Here is a 22,968-nt window from a genome sequence, read left to right as displayed (position 1 = left end):
AGCACAAGTGGCATAAAGTGATCATAGTTCAAACTGGCAAAAAAATCAATTCAGGTCTGGACAGATATGGATAAATTTATAACCCATCTTCTTCATTTAGGGCCGTCCACACACTTCAGATTTAACAAGGTGAAAGACTGTGTTATATACATTTTACCACAATAAAAAAATATATTTTAAAAATGGATCATAGACATAAAACCTAAATCTATAAAACTCAAAGAAGAAAACTAAGAAAGCTTAAAAAAAAGAAAAGTATTGTGCAACATCAATGGCAAAAATAAATAGATGAAAAATTCTCTCTCGAATGCCTTTAATATCAAGTACACTCATAGATATTTAGTGAGTCAAAAATCTGCCTTTTCTTCCTAAAATATCATCTTAAGAATAGTTATTATGTGAAGATATAAATTAACTGTCTACTTCACTCCAAAGACTCCATGGAATCCCAAATTACCAAAGAATAGAGGTTAAATCCCATCGAATTAAGATTTCTGTATGAAGAAATGTCCATATAGTACTACAAAACATACATTCCAATTCCAAATGGGGTTTCAGACACAAAGAAATGGGCAGGAAAACATTTCTCTCACCTCTGAATTTCCACTGCACACCACGCCATTTTTCTTGTTCTTGACATTTCATGCATTGTATTCTAAAGGCCATGCACTTGTCTTATCTCCCGGCAAAAACTGTAAAGTCCTTAAAACAGGAACTGTGTCTCACAGTAAAAGGCAATGTGCTGGAAAGAAAAGAACAAGATTTTTATTAGTAAGTGAAATTACCATTTACTATTTGTACAACCTTGGGCGAATTATTTAACTTCTCCCATCCTTGTTTTATTCATCTATAAAATGAGGTTAATAATCGCATGGAGAATTATTAGCTAGACTTTTAAAAGAGTACTTGAAACTTTAGTTAAACATAGCAGATTGAAACATATATGGTTTATTTCAGAAACACATTAAAATTTCAGTGATAAACAAAAACTTCTTAAACTGATAAGGGCAAAGAAAGCAAGGGAAAAGAGATAAGAGAGAGAGGAGAAAAAAAGAACATATGTTTAGAAAGCAATGGACTGATTTGTGGTAACTGATTAGCCAGACCAGCAAAAAGGGAAACTCTTCAGCAAATAAAGTCACTACGAAGGTTCATTTGCACTTCAGGATCTCAGAAGGCTCAGGCTCTGGAGGCAGGAGGAACTTTGCAAGTGAGTGTTGGTGGGGTGAAAACAACACTGATTGAAAGTCTTTGTAAGGAGAGTGAAACCCTGGAAACATTCTGTTCCTCACATACCCAGGTATCTACCTGGCTTAACTATGAATAATGTTTATGTAAACCTAGCAATGTATAGACTGAATATTAATCTGACCAAAAATTATAATTTAGATTATAAAAACAGAGAAAGTAGAAGTATGTGTTTGGGGTGAGAGGAGGTATTTAAGGAAGTTAAACCATTGTCTTCCATTGTAGAATGTTCACAGGCAATATCTAAATGTGACAAATAAATAAATAGCAGAACAGTGTATAGCATTATGCAAAACTATGGAGCAAATACCAGAAGATTAAAGGATTAAAAGTGGTTTCCTGCAGGAGATGAGAACTGGGATGGGCTAGGTGAGACAGGGGCTGGTGTTTTGCATTATAAGCCTTGAGGAATGATTTGACTGTTACATCTATGCACATTTTTGTTTTGTTTTGTTTTAACATTTATTTTTCTTTTATTTGTTTTATTAATTTTTATTGGAGTATGGTTGCTTTACAATGTTGTGTTAGCTTCCACTGCACAACAAAATGAATCAGCCATACACATACAGATATCCCCTCCCTTTTGGACTTCCCTCCCATTTAGTTTACCACAGTGCATTAGGTAGAGTTCCCTGTGCTACACAGTATGTTCCCATCAGTTGTCTATTTTATTTATGTACATTTTTTAATCATAAAAAGTATTTTTTAAAAAATGAGTGCTGGGGGACTTCCCTGGTGGCGCAGTGGTTAAGAATCCGCCTGCCAATGCAGGGGACACGGGTTCGAGCCCTGGTCCAGGAAGATCCCACATGCCGCGGAGCAACTAAGCCAGTGCGCCCCAACTACCGAGCCTGCGCTCTAGAGCCCACAAGCCACAACTACTGAAGCCCGCGCGCCTACAGCCCGTGCTCCGCAGCAAGAGAGGCCACTGCAATGAGAAGCCCACACACCGCAACAAAGAGTAGCCCCGCTCGCCGCAACTAGAGAAAGCCTGCGTACAGCAACAAAGACCCAATGCAGCCAAAGTTATATATATAAAAAAAAGTGAGTGCTGGGCTACAGAAGGCAGTCAATAAACATCAGTGGCGGCTCTCTTAATCCCTGTTCATTTTTCTTCCCCCCACATATTTATTTATGTTCATATTTATTGCCCTGTAGGTTCTCATTCAATGTTTACTAAGGAGCTAAGCAAATGAGCCATCAGGTCCACGTACCAAATCACCAACAAAATCTTCAGAAGGGAATAAAGGATGGCATGCATTTACTACCTTAGATTTTATAATATAAGGAATGAACCGTCACCCAGGAACCAAGTGTTCAACAGTTCACGATTAGTCTTCTTACCGGAGGGACAGAGAAAGAAGCTGCTATATATAAGAAATCAGGTACCTGTTCCAAAGGTGTGGCCTGTGAAATATGAGAATTATGTTCAACTTGAAAAAACTCCCTTAAAATATTATCAGCTACCTAAAACTGACAGGTAGATTAACCTGACAGCGTCAACCCTTAAAACAACCTTCGCTATCACCGCTGTTACTTGGGTCCACATTTCCCCGCACCCATCCCCCACCTCCCACAAGCAGGGTGCTGATTGGTTTATCATTGGTATTGATCAGGTGACATAATCCCTGAGTCTGGGCATATTTACTCTTGGGGAGCCTGATACACAATAGCATATTCACAGATGTACTCAGAATTTATGCAGCACAAACAAGCAACCATCACTTTTCAGAACCAGCTTCACATTTCGGCTTTGTATTTAGTGCTGTCTTCTCTCAGGGGTTTTCCATCCCTGTAGTTCTCTCCTCCAGCATCCTTTCATTAGGATGAATGAGGACAAAGAGATTAGGATAGAAAGAAAAGCAGAGATCCACATGGGCAAGTCGTTTACTCCCACGGTCCACTCAGCTGTTTCATTTATTTCAGGACTCCTGCATGCCACTGTCACAACTTCTTCACTGAAGCACAGATCAATGGGGGTCAACGGTCTGGACCTCAACCAAGGAGAAACGCCATGGTTCCATTACTTTGTTTGCATGTTTGCTTATTTGTTGAAATGCATGAAAGAAAAATAGCATGAGGAGACCATACAGCAGATCTTTTCCTTTCCAAAAGAATTACTTCTGAAAAATCCAGATGACGCGCACTTTTGAAGAATTTTTCAAGTTTTATTTCCAGTAGTAACAAAACATTAAACTCTCACTCCCAACAGCCTCACATGCTGCTTAGCAGAGCTGGTGATTTATGATAAAAAAACAAACAAACAAAATTCCCTCAGAAATACAAAACCCAGTCAAACAACAAAGGTTCAGATTAAACTCAAGCCAAAACAACAGATGCCTGGCACCATGTACTAAATGCCACCAAACAGAGGCTCCCATGGAATGCATGAAGGAGGGAATTCCAGAGACACTGAGTCAGCCAGAGACATGGGAGCCTATCTGCCACTGTTGGGCATGGCAAGGGACATGGGAAAATCCCAGGTGAAGAGTTCAAGTTTTGCCAAATCTATTTTCTTATTGAAAATCTTCAATGATAGACGGTTTCTAATATTGGCATAATTATCTAAACTCTGGGTTATATTGTTTAATAAGAATTAAATGTCCACTTGAAACTAGTATTGTAAATCTACATACTTAAAAAAAAATTTTGAAAAAGAGGGTAAGAATGGCAGTCCAAAAGAGACCAGAAGATCTGCAATTATAGAAAAATGTTGGTGGATATGAGCTGTGAATTAACCTAAGCCAATTTTGCTGTTCATAATTATGAGGTTCTTTTGGGGAGGTATGTCCTATAGTAAGAGGTACGGGAGTGTTCTTGGTCTCCTTCCTTCAACCTTGCTACCATGTATGCTAGCAAGTCTCAAGCTGAATTCTGCTATACAAACATTTATCATCAAGCAGTCACAAAAAGTTATCATACAACCGGTACTATAAGCATTATATAGTTCCAGCTTTCTAAACTTTTAGGTGCTTGGACCGCATCCTGTATGAAAAGTTCCCCAAAACAAATGCAACAGTATTTTAGAGGCAGGATTTAGCTAAATTCTGGCAAATAAGCACTCCGAATCAGCAAGCTAACTGGAGATTGTCAGAGATAAGCCTTGGTACCATGCTGAAGGGCACAGACTACGTGGCTCTCTACATTTTTATGCCTCATCCATGCAAGAATGAAGATCGTTTCTTTAATATTTCTAGCCAGTCCACATATCCAAACACCACTAATTTCATGAATGGAAACCTATTTCTAATATTTGCTATGCCACTTTACAAACTGACGTTCGTTGGGCAGCTGAACTTCTTACGATAGCTAACCATGGAGCAGAATCTTCTAATTACATGCTAACTCATAAATCATGTACTGGGTTGAAGAGTGTCCCTTCAAAATTCATGTCCACCAGAAATTTGTGAATGTGACTTTATTTGGAAATAGGATCTTTGCAGATATAATCAAGTTAAGATGGGGTCACATTGGATTAGAGCCCACTTATAAGGACTGGTACCCTTATAAGAAGAGGGAAATTTGGAGACAACCACATACAGAGACAAGAGCACTTTGTGAAGACTGAGGCAGAGATTAGATTGATGCATCTAGAAGCCAAAGAATGTCAAGGATTGTGGGCAACCACTAGAAGCCAGGAGGGAGGAATGGAGTATATTCTCTCTCAGAGCCTCCAGAAGGAATCAGCCTTGCTGACACCTCAGTTTTGGTCTTCTAGCTTCCAGGCCTGTAAGAGAATAATTTTCTGCTGTTTTAAGCCTGTGTGTGGCAATTTGTTACGATAGTCTTAGGAAACTAATATACCATGAAATATGCATTTCCCACAAGCAGTACTAACCACACCAGGGAGCAGATTGAAACTAACCATTATATATATCACAATGTCAGTGATGAAGTGTTTCAAAGTAGATTATAGGCAACATCACAATATGCTAGTAGCACTGATATATATTTATATTTATATATTTTAAACATATATATATATATATTTTTAAACACCTATATTTTGAACAGCTCTATTAAGCAGCTAAGGGCACACGAAAGATGTGGATCACCTTTACATCCTTAAGCCCCAGATGCATCCCATGTTTTCTTAGACTTAGAAGACAGAATGGTTTCTATCTCTTCTTTTCCAAAGAGCATTGGAGTCTTTATAGGGCATAGCTCATTCACAGGTATAGTTTGCCATTGATCAACAGACACCATTTGCACTGCTAAAAGAAGCCAAACCCAATATACAAAACATCACCAGAAGTTCTATTTTTTGAGATGAAAAGATGAAGATTTATTTGAAAAAATCCTTTGTGATGTCTTTTTTCTACTGCAGGAACACCATAGAATGAAATAAACAGCATCAATCCGTGGATAGAAAATGAGGAATACAATTTATTGTAATTTATCTGCATTATTATTTATAGTTTCTCAGCACATACACATTTTCATTTAAATCCTCATATGTTTGTGCCAGTTCAATCTTTGCTCTTAAATCATCCTAAGTATAAGACGCAGTTCTGAAATTTCTTGTCTGTGTGACCTGGAGAAAGCTGTTTGATATCATACAAACAATGATAATGTGCACCTCCCAAGTTTATCATGAGGATTCAATGAGACCACATATGTCATATGTGAATTTCATGTAGTGCACCACGTGAGATAAATATTTGCTTCTTTTCTCCATTGACAGATATCTTAAATTTTTGGTCAGATCTCATTTGTTTCCATATGGAGCCCACCGTTTTCTGTTATGGGATCGAAGACAAATGAAGGCAGGAGTGAAAGGCTCACGGAGGCTCACTCTCTCCTTCAGGTTTGCCTACAGACTCCACAGCGCTGTGGAGCAAGAATGGGCGAGCCCCCAGCCCCGGAATAGGCAGGGCCCTGCAGGGTGGAAGGGCAGTGCACTGCTTGCTCCCTCGCCTTCCTCTGCAGAGGGACAATGGCTGGAAGAATATTCGGGTGGAATCGCTTCAGGACAAGCTCAGTTCCAACCCTACACCGCCACCACCGCAACAGCACGCCCGCACCTCCACTCTTAAGACTAAAACTAGAATGAGCTGAATGTGCCGCAAAAGTGGGGCTCCACGGTGCAAGGTAATGATCACGGCACTGCCCTGCTCCAGTGGAAAACTTAGGAACCTGAGAGAATGGGTTGCAATCCAGGAGCTACCTTTTACCACCTGTGTCATCTTAAGAAACATATTTGAAGCTCCTCAGATTCAACTTCTCACCTGAAAAAATGGAGCACTTATTTCCCCTGTTGTTGACTTGCAGTGAGGATTAAAGATAATATGCACAAAGTACTTTGCCCAGCGCCTGACTCATATTTGGCTCTCAACAAGCAATATATTTCCCCCCTCTCTGACCCAGTACATACTCTAATCCGTGTGCCTTTCCTCCTCTTCTACTCTCATAGAAATATCATTCTTCACTCAAAGGCTGGCTTCCTACAACTTCTCTGTTTCTTTATCCCTCCTGCTCAGTGAACCCCTCCTACACCACTTCTTCTGGTCTCATCTGTGATGGTATTTAGAGATCCCAGGCTTTTGAGCCTTACTATCTCCAAGATCTCCATAAATACTCTTAGATTCTCACTGCCACCCTCCAATATAGGTCTTACTTTCCTTAACTTACATTAAAAAAATCAAGGCTAGGAGAGATTAAACTTGCCAGGTTAGTAAGTGAGTGAATAAAAATTCAAACCCAGTGTGTCTAACTCCACAGTCCCTACACTGCATTGTCTACAAGACTTACTTTGTCCATACTACCTTTCATGTTACGTCACATTTTAGGTATGTGATCCATATGCCAACTGATAATATGCATGAGGACAGGCTTAGCACAATGTTTAATCCACAGTAAATGCCAAATAAATGTTAATGATTGTTACATATAATCACGAATTAACTAGTTGATGATGATTAAATAATAGTGAATGTATTTATTATCCTATAGACATTTCCAGGCCAAAGAAAATCCTGAAACAAGGAAAGGCTGACTTCCTATTTCTTCAGGAAAGAAGAATTTTTTTAAAGATTATAGATTAAATCAGAATTGTTATAAAACCAGATGTTTGAAAGAAAACTAGGAAAACATGGGTCCATTCCAGAAGTGTAACAAGGCTCTTTCTCAGCATAGCCTTCAGTAATGCTTCTAAAGGTGGTATGTTGATGTGTTGATATGAGAGTTGTTAAGGCTGTGATGAAAAGACATTAAAGGAAGAAGGGTGAAAGCAAGACCATGAGCCATGAAGAGATGGCGGCCCATGTAATCAAGGGGTGGCCCATTTTTATACACTTGCTCACCTCTCCAATCAACAGTGAAGGTCCCGTCCCATCCTCATTAACCCTATGTTAGAATCCAGCTACTGAGTTAGAGTGACACAGAGTAATTCTGTAGTGATGAGAATCAGATTCCTTCAATCCTGGTTATAATGAAAGATTTCTTATTATCCATCAATTTCAGCAAGGCTGTTCTGAGCTGACTTTGTTATCTGCATCCTGACAATGTGGCTTCATCTCCGAATGCGAGTAGAGATTGCTAATTTTTCCCCATCGGTTTTAAAGACCAAGTGGCCAGCAATGGAGGAAAGTAAGATCTCTGCCTCAGATCTTACAGAGGAGCCCCACTGGGTCAGTGCCCAGGACTCCTGCCATCTCAATTAAGAAAAGCCCGAAGTAGTGTCTATGCTCATGTGGTGAAGGAGCTAGTTGCTCTGATAAAAATCTTACCACTGATTTCCTGAGGATGGAAAAGTAAGATGTAATGTGGCTGGCAGAGCTACTGATGCTGAGTGGTCGTAGGTGGCTGTTATTGTTTTGTTTCCGCACTGGAGGAGGTAAACGCACGTTTGCCTTTACATCTGGCACTCAGCCCTCTCCCAGGGAAGGACTTATGACTCCTGCCAGCACTGGACTAGCTTTTGACCATAGTTTATTAATCTGGCTGGTCTTGCATCCAAGTCACAAGTACTTGACTCGGAGAGTTGAGAAACAGCCAGGTGCAGGGTGCCCACACACCCACCCTCACTTTGGTGTGTGCTGACCACAGTCTGAAATAGCCTTGACTTTCGTCCCATGGGGAGCAATATTCAGCATTCTGTAACGTGGTCACAACTGGAGTTTCCCAGATTTCCAAAGTTCAGAAATCCAATAACATTAAAACTAATTCCTGGCAAGCATGAACGTTAAAAACAAGAAAATGAAATCTCAAAAACCTACCATGACCTAATCACCATCATTTCATAAAATAAGGACATTTTAACAACAAAAAAGGTAGGAAGTTCATGATCTCAGAATAAAGGATAGTCTTTTAAATTACTGCTGGGAAGCAGCCGCATAGCACAGGGAGATCAGCTCAGTGCTTTGTGACCACCTAGAGGGGTGGGATAGGGAGGGTGGGAGGGAAACGCAAGAGGGAGGGGACATGGGGATATATGTATACATATAGTTGACTCACTTTGTTATACAGCAGAAACTAACACACCACTGTAAAGCAATTATACTCCAATAAAGATGTTAAAAAAAAAACAACAAGAAAATGAAATCTTGTTTCATTTTTAGGTCATAGGTTACCATGACCTAATCACCATAATTCCATAAAATAAGGACATTTTAACAACAAAAAAGGTAGGAAGTTCATGATCTCAGAATAAAGGATAGTCTCTTAAATTACTAATTGAATATTATACCAAAAAATAATTTTTAAAAAGGGTTCAGATTACCCTTATGAAACTGCAAACCAGTGAAAATACAAAAACCACAGAGTGGTGTTTCTCATATTCTGGGAAATCCTTAAATATTATTCAGTGAGTGATTCTGGATGAGGGTATCTTATCCATCACACACATTTAAGGTGTACCTATAGGAGTTTTGTTGTGGAGTTCATAAAATTGAGGATTTGGGTTTGTAATGAAACCCTGGAGAGAGATTTGTCTCCTACAGGCTGAGACCAGAGCTGACTGCAGCCCTCTCATGCGCCTCCAGCCACAGTGCTCATTTCCGCCTTTAAACTCTCCTGTGGAGCCAGGATTAGCCATACTGCTCAGCACCTCGTGCCACCTCTGATATTGGAGGCTTACAGTATTTACCCACTTTGCATTCCATACATATTTTCTGGATGAGTAGAATCTCTTAGATTCTTCTATAACCAAGAGCAAGAAAGTCCCTGGCAAAATATAAGGCTGAAATATAAATATGGCAGCCTCTGTAATAAGATTAGTAATTTCAAATATTTACATGGGCATGAAGATAACATGGATATAGAAATTTTGTAGGCATATACATCCAATTTGTAAAAAAAAAAAAAAAAAAAACCTCAAGGCATCTAAAAATAAAATCTGGAAGTCAAAACCAGGTTTTACAGGTTTCATGTCTTTTCTTAAGCCAGTCTTTCTACCACCCTTCCACTCAAGCCCTTCTTCCTTTGAAGTCCAGCCTCTGTAGTCAGAAGCCTTTCTGTCTATCCCAACTTTCAGTGATTTTTCCCTCCTCTGAGTTTCTGGAATAGCTACTACCTCTTCTCTTCTCCCTCAAAGCAATAATTTAAGCATTTTATAGCCACAATGAGAACTAAATAATAGACCTTTTCCCTTCCTGTCTCCATTTCTCTATACACTAAGCAAGATATTCCCACCTCTACCTTCTACATACCGGGAAAATCCTACTCATTCCTCAAGGTCAGATAAGCAGAGTTTCTTCCTCCTTTTTTATACCTGCCTGGTCTCTCTTCCCTTCTACTCCAGTTAATTACTTCCTCCTCCATGCCCCCATGTAAATTTTTCCATGGAGCAAAAATAGCACTTACATTACTGTGAAACTGTTGAGATTAAAATTCAAATGGGCCACTAATACTGCCTGACATCTTCTTTTGTTGTTCAATCCATTCCACAATAACAAATTAAACTGTCTCCTCTTCCTTCAAATCTCTGAAACAGTCTTGTTCCTTCTGGTATTTAGCATATGAACTTGCCTCTTAGTTTAAAGAGAAGATAGAGACTACCAGATGAGAATTCCCACACACCAACAGTTTCCCTAATAGTAAATACACAAAACAACACACACTGAACCCTTACTATCCTCCTGTCTTGTTACAGTGGAGGATGTGCCCCTTCTACTATATAAGGTTAATCTCTTTGGATACTATCATTTTTCATCTTCTCATGAGCTATATATATTTGTCAAACCTTTTTTCTTCCCTTGTTTAATCAAACTCTCAGTGGGGTTCTATCATTTGGCTCTTGCTATGGTCTGAATATTTGTGTCCCCCGCAAAAGTCGTATGTTGAAATCCTAATCTCAGTGTGATGGTATTAGGAGGTGGGGCCTTTGGGAGGTGCTTAGGTCATGAGCATGGAATGGACAAAGACAGCTCTTAAACATACATAAATCTCTTCAATTTCAAAAACAAAAATACTGATACTCACTCAACCCTTCATTCCTCCATTCCTACACCAGTTCCTCAGCATCTCTTTCAGACCTTTTACAGCTGAACAGTTACAGGGTTGCCTATACCTGCTATCACCATTTCCTCATCTCCCACATACTCAATCTACTTCATTCTGGCATGGAGTGGCCTTTCCATACCTCTTTCCCACCACCTTCTACCATGTGCCCTCTCCATAGGATTGCAAAATTTAGCAAATAAAACTACAGGTTGCCCAGTTAAGTTTGAATTTCAGATAAACAATTTTTAGCAGATATTTAGATGTAATATAGGACACACTTACATGAAAAAAGTATTTGTTATTTATCTGAATTTCAAATTAGTTGACCTGTGTTTTACTCAGCAACCCTACCTCTTCTATACAGTACAATCTAACCATTCTGGATATCTTCTGGTCCTTTGAATTTGGAATGTTTTTCATTGTCACAGGACTTTTACAGTTGCTGGTTGTATTCATTTCCTACAGCTGCTGTAACAAAGACCCACAAACTAGGTGACTTAAAACAAGAGAAATTTATTGTCTCACAATTCTGGAGGTTAGAAGTCAAGGTATTGGCAGGGCTATGCTCTCTCTGGAACCTCTAAGGAAGGATCCTTTATTTTGCATCTTCTTTCTGGTAGCTGCAGATAACCCTTGGCTTGTAGCAGCATAACTTCAATCTCTGGTTCAGTCTTCACATGGCCATCTTCTCTCTCTGTGTCTTCTCCTCTTCTTATAAGGACACCAGTCATATTGAATTAACAATCCACCCTTCTCCAGTATGACTTCATCTTAATTTAATTAATTCCATTGGTAATGACTATACTTCCAAGTACAATCACATTCTGACATATTGGGGGTTCTGACTTCAACATATATTCTAGGGGGACACACGTCAACCCATTACCCTAGTCCTTCTGTTAGGAATATGCTGTTGTCTCCTATTTCCCTAGGCACACCTACACACTTCTACCCACTCTTTAGATGTCAATTAACAATTCTGATTTTTTTGACTAAATCTTATCCCCCAATTTTGTACTTTTATAGGACCATGTACTTCTCTTCACTGCACTTTCAGATTCTATATGATGAGTCTATATGCACCTGGTTGATAATTTGACAAATGTGTATGTTCTCCACTGGACTGTACACTCCACAAAGGCAAGAATGAGGTCTATTTGACTCATTATACATCCTTGGCTCTGAGCATAGTGCCTTATACTGAGTAGGTAGGTGCTTAATGAAGACTTGTCCTATGAATGAAGAAATCAATGTATGAATTATTTTACAGAACAAATGACTTGAGGGCAGAACAGAATCTTTATATTCACAAAGCCTGGTAGAGACCTGACAGGAAATCAGTGTTCAATAAGAGATTTCTGAGTAAGTAACTAGTTGCTATTATCCCTACTCTGTTGTTGTTTTTATCCTGAAAAGAATATCAAAAAGACAATTACCCAGCCAAGACAACGAATATATGTTTCCTAAATGCATAAAATACCTAATTCATTTTCCTCTGAATTTCTTTTTTTTAATTGAGGTACAATTGACATATAACATTATGTTAGCTTCAAGAGTACAACATAATGATTCAATATTTATACACATTATGAAATCTGTATACATTTTGAACTAAGTTTCTTAGATAGATTCAGATTTTGTTCCCAAAAGACCATATTTGACCTGTGTTTGAATACCAAAAGTTGACTCAATTTTGAACATTTATAGAACAACTTACGGCCAAAAAATTAGTTAAAACATGTTTACTAAGCTTTGTAATATTTTTCAATTTTATAGGATTATACCAAGTTTCTGAAATGGCAAATATAAAAATGTCTCCAGATATCTGGACTTTTACTTTCTCTCTTATAAGTTATGAAATGACAGACAGTGTCAGAGTACCAAAAAGGATACTTCTAAGGCATTCTTAGGATTTTATGGGTGCTTAAAAAAGCAAAACCAGGTCCACAAACTAAGAAGCTTTTGAGATTGGACCCAGAAGCAAAGCTTATTCATTGTTTCCATCCTCCTCTGCTAACATCTTGGAGTAGGTAATGGATCTCTATGTCTGAGTCAGTGGAACCTCTTAGCCATATATTTTAATAATGGTGAACAAGAAGATTTGTCCAAGTCTGCACGGAGATAGAGGAAGAATATTGAAAACCCACATCGTGTTAAGATTCCACTAGTTTGGACTTTAGGTTTGCTTCCATTGGCTCTTGTGTTCATTAGGAACCTATCCTTCATTGCTTTTTGGGTGGCACAGAACTGAATTAAACTAAAATAGTGTCTTCTAAGAAATTGTGCAGTTTGAGTCAATCAGTGCTAGAAGTTGAACTTGTAAACAGAAGATGCAATCAATTTTTCCCTAAAAGGACTAAAGTAGACTCTAAATATTTCTAGTGTAGTCTGATTGTTTAATATGCTCCAGAGCTCTTGATTTCAAGTATGTTTAATAGATACTTCCTAGATTCATGTTATTTATGACAACATGTTATTGCACGCTCAGTAATTTAATGGGTGAGTTGGAAAACCCCCAGTTTTTCCTCCTGTGCTTTTTATCCTTACACTACTACTATATTCACAACACTTCTGACACAAGATGTATGGGTTTTCCCCCCACTATCAGGCAATTCTGTGACACCAGCTGAGTATCCTACAAAGTAACTCAACTCTGATACTATTTACCAGGAGATTCCACAGGTTAAGCGTGCCATCCCAGGAGACTGCTTCCCACTTCAGATGCCAATCACAAGCAGTAGGTCCCTAAGTTACCCACAACTTCTGTCTGATTTGGCTACAAATCAGAGGTTCCCATGTCACTCCTCAAGTTTGGTTAATTTGCTCAAGCAGCTCACAAAACTCTGAGAAACACTTATGTTTACCAGCTTATTAAAGGATATAGTAAAGGATACAGATGAAGAACAAGATGAAGATATACGTAAGGTGAAGCCTAGGAGGGTCCTGAGTGCAGGAGCTTCTGTCCCTGTGGAGTTGGGGTGCATCACCTTCCCAGTCAGTGGATGTGTTCACCAACGTGGAAACCCCTGAATCCTACTTTTGGGATTTTATGGAGGCTTCCTCACGTGGGCATGATCAATTATTAACTCCATTTCCAGCCCTTCTCCCCTCTCTAGAAACGGAGGTGAAGGTGGGAGAAAGGGCTAAAAATTCCAAGCTTCTAATTTTAGCTTGGTCTTTCTGATGACCGGGCCCCATCCAGGAACCATCCAAGAGCCCACGCAGAGTCCCCTCATTAGAACAAAAGATGCTCCTAGAGCTCTTATCACTTAGAGATTTACCAGGGTTTTAGGAGCTCTGGGTCCAAAATCATAGGCACAGACCAATATATCCATGTTCTATTGCCTCATAATGAAGAAGTAAATTTTAAATGGATCTTCTTATCTAAGTATCTACCCTTATAATGGAATTAGCCCAGTCATTTTATCCCCCTACAAGTATTTTAGTGATGAGTCAGGGTTTCTTTCAAAGGCCTCTCTTAAAGAACACTCTAGAATTTGCTTTTGCTAAATAGGTCTTTAACTAATATTCATGTTCTAAAACAAATTTCGTTGCTTTGTCCATAGTTTCAGGCATACTTTGTTATAGTTAATCTAGCTCATTGATTTATAAATGTGTTCAATAAATTCCAGGAGTACAAATTATTTTCAGACAAACAAAATAAGTTACTTCAACCCTGTTTTCCCTTCGTTTATAAACACGGTGTTTTAACTGTAAAGGCATTTAAAGTTTTAAAATCAGATGAAGTAAACATTATCCAAGCTATATCGACAGGGGAAAAAAGAAATTTTCAATATTTGTTTTAAAATCTGACTTCTGTCTAGAAAGCCACTGGGTGAAGGCTGGGGTGGTGATGGTTGCTCTCAGCTGGGCATTACTGGTAACCGGCATAGTCCCCCACAGAGAGCCTGGGCCCAATAAGTATTTGTTGAAAGAATGTGTAAATCAAAGTGCAAATATCAGCAAATGTTACACCTTCCTGAATTAGAGCCTCTAAGAAGATAAAAACTTTAGCAGACATACAGGCAATACTATTTAATAAGGCCTTCTAAGGAAAGATGATATCTTCATTTCAAATATTGTTCTACTCATTTCTATTTTTGGATAAAAATAAGAAGTTATTGGGTTGGAGAATAAAACAGGGTATGACTAATCTCAAGGATGCAGAGATAGTCCTAAAGAGTTTTAAGATGAGATCAAGTTGTAAACTCACTTTCTCAGGTTATGTGTGCTATATAAGATAGTATAAAATGCTGCAAACGGATACAGAGCTGAAGACGGCATTCAACTCTTGCCAAAGTGAAGAAAAAGGGCAACAAGAACCCAACTAATACCGATTTACCAAAGCATAGTAACCCAGTGCTGTCCAGGATACTAATCTTGTTCACTGTTTTACCAGCATCACAATACAATGACTTCAGGTTAAATTCAAACGCAACGAGCATTCCCATCCATGAACAGTACCAGAAAGCTATGAATGAAGCTAGATCCTCTTCAGATTGTTACAGAAGCCTAGATAAAAGCCTACAGCTACCCGGATAGAACCACCTTTCTCAATTCTCCTCAGACAGGACTCTAGGGAGGGCCTCGTGGTTCTCTTAATGCTGACTTTTTCACTAATGCATAAACAAGGGCCTCTCACATGAAGCATCTGAAGGTATAGTATGTTTGAACACTAAGCAGAGGTGTTGTCTCTGACACAAGACTAATGAATTTGATACAGACATGGATTTGCTCTCTTGTAGAGATACAAACAGATGACAAGAAAGCTAAGTGGTTATTTGAGAGCTTTCTCTGAAATAAAGGCATTATTCACTAGTTCTCTGAGCTCAGATGAAGAAGGCTTCGAACATATGCTTTGCTTCTAACCCTTTAATTTTACTGGAAATATTGATCATTAAATGCTATATTGTTTTAAAGCAGTTATTAGGAAGCAACATATAGATGAGGTCATCAAGTTTGTGAGTCACAGGATAAACAGAACAGAAAGGAAAGACTGGGGAAGCACTACTGGAACGGGAAAGTGTGGGCTAGGCAGTGAAAGAGAATTGGAGTCATGGCTCTACCACTTCCTAGTTCAATGGTCAATAGCTAATTGTTTAACTGTCTGACTCTTCCTTTCTATGTCTATCAAATGCAGGTAAAACTATCTACTGTAAAGAGTAGTTACACGGTATAAATAAGGTAAAGTATGCTTATTGCCTGGCATACAGAACAGGGATCTCCCCATGCAAAAAGGAATGCTGTTGATGAAGCAGGCAAATGTGCAGTATTTCTGGACTCAATGTCTGTAACAGTTCCTGAGAATAGAAAGAGCTGTAAAATGAACCATTTCAGCAGACTCACCAGCAACTTGTTTTCAACTTCTAAAAGCTATACTTTGTTATGTACTCATGAAATTTTCTAAAACTATTAGCAAGCCAGCTGGCAACTGTGGGGATGAGGAGTTGGTAAGAAAGGGCTTTTGTATCTACACCTTCCTCTTTTTCCAGCTGTTTCATTACCAGTAACAATGAGTTCATCATATTCCTTTTGTCTGTGTTTACACTTATCAGTGTTGAACTGACACCAACTGGAGCTAAGAGGAGTACGGTTTTTCCTCATACTCTGTCCTATGTGCACAGATACACACAGACACAGACACATAACCCCCTTGGAGACATACAGTCAGACACACACACAGCTGCTACCAATGAGACTGTCTTACCCAACATATAATCTCATTTAAATTATAAGGAGCTACATGCAGCTCAATAACAAAAAGACAAACAACCCAATCCAAAAATGGGCAGAAGACCTAAATAGACATTTCTCCAAAGAAGATATACAGATTGCCAACAAACACATGAAAGGATGCTCAACATCACTAATCATTAGAGAAATGCAAATCAAAACTACAATGAGGTATTACCTCACAGCAGTCAGAATGGCCATCATCAAAAAATCTACAAACAATAAATGCTGGAGAGGGTGTGGAGAAAAGGGAACCCTCTTTCACTGTTGGTGGGAATGTAAATTGATACAGCCACTATGGAGAACAGTATGGAGGTTCCTTAAAAAACTAAAAATAGAATTACCATATGACCCAGCAATCCTACTACTGGGCATATACCCAGAGAAAACCATAATTCAAAAAGACACATGCACCCCAATGTTCATTGCAGCACTATTTACAATAGCCAGGTCATGGAAGCCACCTAAATGCCCATTGACAGATGAATGGATAAAGAAGATGTGGTACATATATACAATGGAATATTACTCAGCTATAAAAAGAAACGAAATTGAGTTATTTGTAGCAAGGTGCATGGACCTAGAGACTGTCACACAGAGTGAAGTAAGTCAGATAGAGAAAAACAAATATCATATATTAACGCATATATGTGGAACCTAGAAAAATGGTACAGATGAACCGGTTTGCTGGGCAGAAATTGAGACACAGATGTAGAGAACAAACATATGGACACCAAGGGGGAAAGTGGTGGTGGGGGCAGGTGTGATGAATTGGGAGATTGGGATTGACATGTATACACTGATGCGTATAAAATGAATAACTAATAAGAACCTGCTGTATAAAAAAATTTTTTTTAAAAAGTGATGGAAATATCCTACAACTGGATTATAGTGATGCTGCACAATTCTGATTTACCAAAAATCATTGTTTATATGTGGGTGAATTTTATGTTATAAAAATTATATGTTTTTAAAAAAAAAGCCATTATGTTGTATACCTAAAACTAATACAGTGTTGTATGTCAATTATATCTCAATTTTAAAAGATTTTAAAAATAAAGGTTTTTTTACCAAAAAAAAAAAAAAAGAATATCAGATATACTTGATCTAAAAAATCTTATAGATTAAATCCTAAAATATATTTATGAAAAGTTTTTGGTATCCAGATACACTTTTGCTTCTATTTGACATTAGATTTTGCTGCTTTATACACAGATGCACATTAGACATCCTGCAATTTACTTGATTTAATAATTTTTTTTAGCTATCAGACTGTCGACATGAAAATGTTCTGTTCAAAACTGGATACTTGGCAACTCATTTTAATAAGATAATAGATCTATATCTATATTCCATAGCTGAATAGTAGGCAGACTATTGTAAGGAGGGTAAAAAACAAACCTACATTTCACCTATGATACAAGACAGTGAAAATATGGCAGGAGAACAAAGAAGGCAGAATACTCTCCTTATATAGGGAATAGAGGCAATGGAATGAGGTGGAGCCGATGACAGTAACCGAGTGAGCAACGTTGCCGACAGTGACTCTCACGCGAGTCATGCAGACCATACAGACCATGATTGGAGGGCACCACCTGAACCACAAAGCCTCCATATTTCCATGGTGAGAAAGAATCAAGATGTGAGGGCAGAACTTTAAACACTAGTACAAAGGTTCAAGAAGTAAACAAATTTAGTCAAATGCCGTGTATTGTATCTGATCCATGATTTTACAAACCTCTAAGGAAAGTCCTGTTCCTGCAGTTGACTGCCAGTGTATGTACACGGAGACAAGAGCATGCTTGTGAATTTTCTGGAGAAAATATTTTCCTATTGACATATAGTCTATCAAGGATGCCCTGAAAATCTCTCACTGGCTCCTATTCTGTGTACCCTCAACCCAGGGATTTCAGGGCATGCAGCGATTATATCCCCAGCACCATGCATCCTGCCTTGCCTGGCGCATTACTCTATATACAAGTTTGCTCTCTAACGCTACAGGGGGAAATTTACTCCACCTTCATTCAGTTCTTATGTTACAGTGAAAACTCCGGTGTTGACAGTGAATATAGGAAAGACTGGCAACTGTGAATGATCGTATAGAACAAGCAGCAGTTATGGGCCAAAATCAACACACTGGGAGGATTAAATGAGATAATGTCTGTGAAAGTGCTTATAAACTAGAGCACACCGACAAGTGTTCCAATGATACAGTTGGCGACACTTCATAGATACAAGTGCAAATTTTTGCATCCACGTTGCAATAAATCCATCGTATGAGTGTCAGATGAGAGAGACCTGGCTGGAGAGCACTTCAGTAGAAAGCAGGAGTCTGACTTGGCTGCTAGAAAGACTTAGGTAATCTGCGATTATAGGTTGGCAGATCACATCTGGCTACAGTGTTTATTTCTGGGAGCTGCATCTTAAGAACATATCTGCAAACTGAATCCCAGCCCCCTCACAGAAGAGAGGGACCAAGTTAATAGGTTGGAAACCCTGTCACATGAGGAATGGTTGAAAGAGATGGAAATAAATACCTCTCCTCAAATATTTGAAGAGAAGAGAGTTAGAGTGAAGTGCCAGGCAGATTTCAGCTCAATTCAAGAACAAACTTTCTAAGCATGAGCATGTTTTAGGGTAAACTTTCAACTTCAAGGAGCCTAACACTGTAACAATATAGCAGTATAGACAAGGAAAAAGAAAAAACAGAAAATCATCACTACCCTACCCTAGGTAGAAGAAATGTTAATATTTGGCATGTGTCCTTTCGGTTTTTATATACGTGTGTGTCTCTGCTGTTTCACGCAAACACTCACAAACACACACACGTGCATGCACAAGAGGGTCATATAACGCATGCGATCTGGAACCTGAAATTTTTTATTCGAGTTAACATGATAATCTTTCTATATCTTGAGATGTACCTTTTAAAATAATTGTATAGTATTTCCTTACATTATTGTATCACTATATTTTTAAACATCCTTTTTTGAACATTCAGGTTTTTTTCTAATTTTTCATTATTATAAGAAGCACTGTGTAGAGTGTTCTTATATCTCAACTTTGTTCAACCATTGACGATTTTTTTGGATAATATCCCAGAAGTTCATATCAAAAGATATGAGATATTTAAGACTTTGGATACAGATTGCCAAATTGCCCTCTAAAAGATTCCATCAATTTTCATTTCCAATTGTGGGTGTTCTTTGAACTAAAAAAAGGGACTGAAGTGATAATCATCTTTTAGAGAAATTTTGGAAAATTTTCCTGAATTTGCATGATGGTTGATATAATACCTAAGCACTAAATATTATATCACAAAATATCAAACAACTAAAAATATGATCAACGACTCTTCTTTGAGTTTGTATCTGTTTGTTCAGGTAACAAAGTATTGAACATTAGTCTCGTTATTCCAGCTTCTCTTATAGATCCCTAAAGTTTCAACACTGTAATCATCTGAGAGTAGGATTCAGGTTAGATTGCCTGTGTATCTGAAGGTACCATTGAACATTTCAAAGACAACTCAAGTACAAGACAAATCTTCATAAAAGAAGTCTCTGCACAGATTCTGATTGACCTAAATACACTGTTAATAATAGTTATGAACAGTAATGAAAATTTATATCATCATATGTGTATCACAGTAGATAATCAATGAGCACATGTTGAATAAATAAATGGATGACTAAATTAGTATTATTACCTGAGATGTGGAAACCTATGTTCACGTGATCACATTTTTTGAAAGTAAAAATTTCTCTAGTGTATAAAATGAGATGAAATGTATGAGTATTTGATTACATTCCATAAGAAGCTAAGGTGGTTGTTTAGGTATCTGAGCAAATTTGAAAGACATTGATTTAACTATTTACTAATAGGCAAACAAAAGTTGTCCCCCTAGTTCCTTTAAGAGATAATGAATGTTACAGATTTTAAAGAAGCAAGGAACCAACTCATTTGGAGGGATAAAAGTAGATAAAAAAGGTTGTAGCCTCAAGGAAATGAAATTGAAAAGAGATTTTTTGCTTACGCAGTAGCTATGATATCAATGAATGTATATAGATAAGGAATGCTCACTCTTTTTATTTCTTAAAAGCAAATTAATTGACTTCTACTTCTGGATTTACTTTCCTTCCTGAAACATCCAGAAAAACTAGATAAAATACTTGAAATAATGATTTTCAAGACACTGGACACTAGGCAGCACAGGTCAGTGATTCCTAAGAGAAGGGAAATAAGCAAGATAAGCCCAGATCAATATCTTAAGAGTGTTTCCAGGCCGTATGTGATACAGGTAGAGCCTGGGAGCCCTTATGTTAAAGAGATACTGCAGAGAATCCAGGGAGACAAAGAGGTCAGAGTCACAGAACAGAGTGCCAGAGAGAAGACAGCTGCATAGAGAGCCCTGGAGATCTGTAACCCTCACTTGTGGATTCTGCAGAGTAATGATAAGCACCAAGTCTGAGGAAAGAATCATTCAAAAGGATTAGATGGACCAGTACTTGATGCTCACACAGGTTGAGAAGAGATGCTTCTCCACAGGGCACAGTTAGAGTATTCAGAAGGGTCTTGCCTCTGTATCGAGAAATAATTAGTCCTGGTCTCAATGCTGCTCCAGTCAACCTAACACATCTTAAAATCAACACTCACCCCCCCAAAAAATCAAATTTTTCCAAGTAACAAAGCTCAAGGTTTACAGAAATATGACAGTATATAGCACCCAACAAGGTAAAATTCACAAAATATGATATCCAACTAAAGATTACCAGGAACGAAAGAAGAAAGAAAATATGACCAATAACGAGGGTGAAAAATAATCAAAACCAACCTAGAACTGACACAGATGATAGAATTAGAAGACAAAACAAAATTAAAAGAGTAATTATAGCTGATTGTTTATGTTTAAACCAGTAAGTAATGACATGGAAGATACAGAATGAGTCCCAAAATTCTAGAGGTGAAAACTATAATGCATAAGAAAAAAATATACACTGGAGAGAACAAATAGCAATTAGTCATTATAGAAGAAATATATTAGGAAACTTGAAGACATAGCAATGGAAACTATCCAATCTGAAAATCAGGTAGAAAAACATTTTTATTAATTGAAAAGACTACCCGTAAATTTGGGGCAATTCTTAGTAGTCTAATGTAATGTAATCAGAGTCCCCAGAGAGAGGTAAGAGAAAAGAGGCAGAAAAAAATGAAAGAAATAATGATTTTTTAAAATCTACAAATTTTATATAAATATTTCTGTTATTGATTTCTAATTTAATTCCACTGTGGTGAGAGAGCATGCTTTGTGTGACTCAAACTTTTATATTTATTGAGACATATTATGGCTTACCCAGAGTAGGACTTTATTGGTAAATGTTGTCTAAAAGGATATATGCTCTGCTCTTTTGGGGTATAGTGTTCTACAATATGTCAATCAGGTCAAGTCTATTTTTGGTGGTTTCAAGTTATCTACTTGTATATGACATGATCTCTTTATGAAAATCCAACAGAATCTACAAGAAAGCTACTAGAACTAATATGTGAATTTAGGAAGGTTGAATTATACAAGATCAATATAAACAAAAAGCATATTTCTATATACTAGTAATGAACAATAAGATATTTAAACTAAAAAACAATACTATCTACAATAACAGCAAAAATATGAAATACTTAAAGATAAATTGGACTAAAGATGTATGAGACCTATACACTGAAAACTGCAAAACATTGCTGAGAGAAATTTTACAAGACCTAAACAAATGGAGAGATATCTTATTCATAAGTTATAGTACTCAGTATTGTTAAAATGCCAATTCTCAAATATCTATAGGTTCAATGCAATCTTATCAGGCATGTCTGTAGTAATAGATAAGTTGATTCTAAAATTCATATGGAAATGCCATATGGAAATTCACATGGGAATGCCAAAGGATCTAGAATAGTCAAACCAACTTTGAAAAAGAACAAAGTTGGAAGACTAAAACTGACTGATTTCAAGACTTATTATAAAGCTATAATAAAAAGGACGGGGTGGTACTGGCATCTAAATGGCCAAATAAATCAATGAAACAGAACAGAGAGTCTACAAATATGTTTGTTCATATATACATGGACAAATGATTTTTGACCGAGGTGCAAAGGCAATTCTGTGGAGAAGGAACAGTCTTTTCAACAAATGATGCTTGAACAATAGGATATCCATATGTAAAAAGATACATAAAATAAACTTTGATAAATATCTTTCATCAAAAAACAATTAATTCAAAATGGATCATAGACCTATTTTTAAACCTAAAACTATGTAACTTCTAGAAGAAAAAAAGGAGAAAATCTTTGTGATGTCTGTGACCTTTTGATTAGTCAAAATTTTTTAGATATAACACCAAAAACAAAATCCATAAAAGAAAAAAATAATTTTGACCTCTTCAAAGTTAAAAACTGCTACTCTTTGAAAGATTCTGACAGGAGACTGAAAACAAAAGCCATAGACTTGGAGGCGATATTTGCAGATCACATATCTGATAATGGATATTTCATCTACAA

The 22,968-nt window shown here is 37.6% G+C and overlaps 1 protein-coding gene and 1 long non-coding RNA gene across 5 annotated transcripts in view; one reads left to right on the top strand and one right to left on the bottom strand.

Moving 5' to 3' along the window:
- Positions 1-22,968, top strand: part of ACTBL2 (actin beta like 2) — a gene marked incomplete at its 3' end in the record, with an annotated part of 373,015 nt that overhangs the window by 59,640 nt on the left and 290,407 nt on the right.
- Positions 1-22,968, bottom strand: part of LOC309624419 — a 160,756-nt gene that overhangs the window by 86,159 nt on the left and 51,629 nt on the right. For all 4 annotated transcript variants that reach the window (XR_014241898.1, XR_014241899.1, XR_014241900.1 and 1 more), the window contains one exon: positions 594-742. This is a non-coding gene — a long non-coding RNA (uncharacterized lncRNA). The remainder of the gene's footprint in view (positions 1-593; positions 743-22,968) is intronic.

This window comes from Balaenoptera borealis, assembly GCF_965194805.1.
Source record: "Balaenoptera borealis genome assembly, chromosome: 2".
NCBI classification, from domain to species: Eukaryota; Metazoa; Chordata; class Mammalia; order Artiodactyla; family Balaenopteridae; genus Balaenoptera; species Balaenoptera borealis.
Note: the sequence above shows the minus strand (reverse complement) of the source record. Positions and strands in the feature narration are given on the sequence as shown.